The sequence below is a fragment of the Callithrix jacchus genome, chromosome X, assembly GCF_049354715.1.
Source record: "Callithrix jacchus isolate 240 chromosome X, calJac240_pri, whole genome shotgun sequence".
Lineage (NCBI taxonomy): Eukaryota > Metazoa > Chordata > Mammalia > Primates > Cebidae > Callithrix > Callithrix jacchus.
In genome coordinates this window covers 130,429,006-130,432,422 of record NC_133524.1, presented here as the reverse complement: position 1 = coordinate 130,432,422, position 3,417 = coordinate 130,429,006, and positions in this window count along the sequence as shown.

Genomic DNA, 3,417 nt, shown 5'->3' with positions numbered 1-3,417 from the left:
AGTGTGTGCCTGTAGTTCCAGCTACTCCGGAGGCTGAGGCGGGAGAATTGCTTTAATCTAGGAGGCGGAGGTTGCAGTGAGCCAAAATGGTTCCACTGCACTCTAGCCTGGGTGACAGAGTGAGACTCTGCCTCAAAAAAATAAAAATCAGGCACTTGGGACCCATCTTGAGGGATTGGCTCTTTCAGGTTTATATTTGTCGATAGTACTTTCTGATGTTATTGCAATGGGCAATAGAGTGTCGAGTATAGATTTCCTGACCACAAAAGAGTTCTGAAGAATTGGGGTCCAGTTCAAATTATCTCATGGATCAAGCCTTGTAGATATTGTATAGATAACACATTCATAATCAGCCCGGGAATGAAACTCCACACATGAACCACCTTTATTTGAAGGGTGCCTACTGCTAGAGGCCAGGCTATGTAATCTGTAGTTAGGAAAGGATTTCTGGAATTTTCTGTGAGCCTGCCAGGCTTCCTGAACCTCATCCCTCTCACTGGGTGAAAGAAACACAAAAGTAGATGCTTGTTTGGGACAGAACAGTGTGCGATGGGGAAATCAGCATGTGAGAAGGCATTTTATAATGGTTAATCTAAAGGTAAGAGTTTCACTAATTATGGAATGAGTTTATGGAATGAAACAATGTCCTTGCTCTAAATGTTTATATCAAATTCTTCAATATTTCTAAAATCCCAGAGGAGGTCCAGGTTTGCACGTGGTAGGGTCTGGATGGAAACTTGGCAGGGATATTGTGGAGGGAATTTGGGTATGGGACACAAGTCTGGGCTGGAGAAGCCTCTTCTTCAAGCCTGAGATTCTGTGAAAACTAGAGGTGCCGATCTATTTTCTTAAAGAAATTGTACCTTTTAAAGTACAAAATCATAGAGACAAAGAACAAATCAATGGTTACCAGAGGTTAACAATGGTGGGGGGTGGGAAGGGATTTGACTATAAAGGAGTACATGGGAGAGATCTTTGTGGTGATGGAAGTGTTTTGGATCTTGACTGCAATGCTGGTGCCACGAATACATACGTGTAATAAAATGGCACACAGAAGGAATAGTTAGTGTAAAACAAGAACCAACTGAACAAAAATGGTATAGAACCCCCCAATGCACATTGTACCTATGTTGAATTTTCAGACCCTTATATTGTACTATAATTACGTGAGATGTAATCATTGGGGGAGACTGGGTGAAGGGCAACTTCCTGCAAATGTATAATTATTTCAAAATAAAAAGTTAAATCTTCAAGGGCCTACAAAATCATTTTAAGGGCGTTACAAAACCTTCATTTATCCAATTTTTCTTTCAAAAGACGCCCATCTCACCCCTACCCCATATACCATAACTCTTTGACTCTTGAGAACTAGAACTACAGACTCAGAAACAAACTTTTGCATCTTAATTTCTCCAGTGGGAGAAAAAAAAGTCAGAGAACATATGTGCCCTTCTTTTATTTTATCTATGGATCCGATGTTTCCAGTGGAGCTATTCCACTAATAATGGCTTGAGCAGACTGGAAAGCTTCTATAGCTGGCTAAGCCAGCTCTTCTTCCTGCCACAGAAGAAAAGCAGAAACATGTTAAATTCCTTTCACCCTTTTGATGTGAATAGAAGCATAAGGGTAGCAAGGAGGGAGGGGCAGGCCAGGAGGGTGTGGGGGCTTGCGGTTCTGAAATGAGAAGCACTAGGCCACTGCACAAAGCAGAGGGGCTCCTCTCAGCTCAGGAGGAGCTGTGTTTGGGGGGTTGAGACACATAGAGAAATTGGCCCAGGACATCAGGCACTTGAAAGCTGGCCTCAGAGAGGGGAGCAGTTTGAGCTGAATGTAGAAATCTGAACCAGCTTCCCCTCCCAGCCTCCCCAACTACACCAGAAGAGGAGTTGGAACAAAGACTGAGCCCTTCGGTGGGAACAGGTGGTTGTAATGGGCACAGGTCACAAAGGGATTTGGGATGTGAGCATCTGCTGCAGGCTGCCCCATTCCTGACACACCCTATATCCCAGAGGCCCCATCTTGGCCTTCCTACATTTATTCCATTGTATCTTTTCTGGCTTATGCAACCCAGCACTTGACAAGTTGTCTCACAGTATTCTCTTATTTTGAGTTAGAGGAGCCTGGGTTCAAATCCCAGTTCTGCCACCTACTAGCTATGTGATCTTGGGCAAGTTGTCTAAATGTTTTTGCCCCTCAGTTTCCTTACCTGTTAAATGGGGGTAAAACGTGCTTTACAGGGTTTGTAAGGTGCCTGGCGCCTAACAGGTGCTCAGCAGATATTAGCTTTCTCCTTACTCTGTTCATTGTTTCCCATGTGAATGGCACATCACTCACTAGATTGTAAGCTCCTTCACGGAGCTCCCCTCCTTTCTTTCTCCTCCAGTACCTAGCCTAGGGTTGGGCACAGGATAACTTGTTAATGGCTCTGCATTGGCTACGCTAAATGGACCTTTCCTGGCTGCCTCAGTAATGCTGATGGGGACACAAAATGAGTGTAAGGAAACGCCAACATTCCATTTCAAAGTTATGAGGGTAACATGCTCAACTTTTTTTTTTTTTTTTTTTTTTTTAGAGTTGGAGTCTAGTTCTGTTGCCTAGGCTGGAGTACAGTGGTGTGATCTCGGCTCACTGGTGCCTCCCAGATTCAAGTGATTCTCCTGCCTCAGACTTCTGAGTAGCTGGAATTACAGGCACCCACCACCATGTCCAGTTAATTTTCTGTATTTTTTGGTAGAAACAGGGTTTTACCATGTTGGCCAGGGTGGTCTTGAACTCCTGACCTCAGGTGATCCACCTGCCTTGGCCTCCCAAAGTGCTGGGAATATAGGAGTGAGCCACCACACCCAGCCAACATGCTTTATTTCCTTGATACATTGTTATAGCAACACTCATGTGCTAAGTCCTGCCTTTAGTGCAAACATAATTTTAGACACCAGTTATGTAGCTTAAGTAAAATTAGAAGCCAATGGTTTAAGTATCTTGACAAAATTGCTTCTTGATCTGTTTTGCAGATGTGAAGTGGGAACAAGAAGCAATTACAGACTGGCATGCTCATTGCCACAGAATTCAGAAGATTATCAAATGGAGCATGAGAATCTGAAATTTACCCCGTTACATCTATACTCAATCACTGTCTTGGGACCATACCTCAGTCTGTAGTCATTTGTGAGGTGCAGTGGAAAGAGTAATGGATCAAGAAATGAAGTCCCAGATTCACTCATTCAGCCAACAAACATTTACTGAATGCCTACCGTGGGGCTAGGCTCTGTGTATCACAGACATGTTCCTGCCTTGCATGGAATTTACTACGTTTGTAGCTGTGTGACCTGCGGGAATGACTTCACCTCTCTGGTTCTCATGCTCGCCATCTGCCAAATGGTGACAGATGTATTTATATCATAAAGTAATTATTAGAAT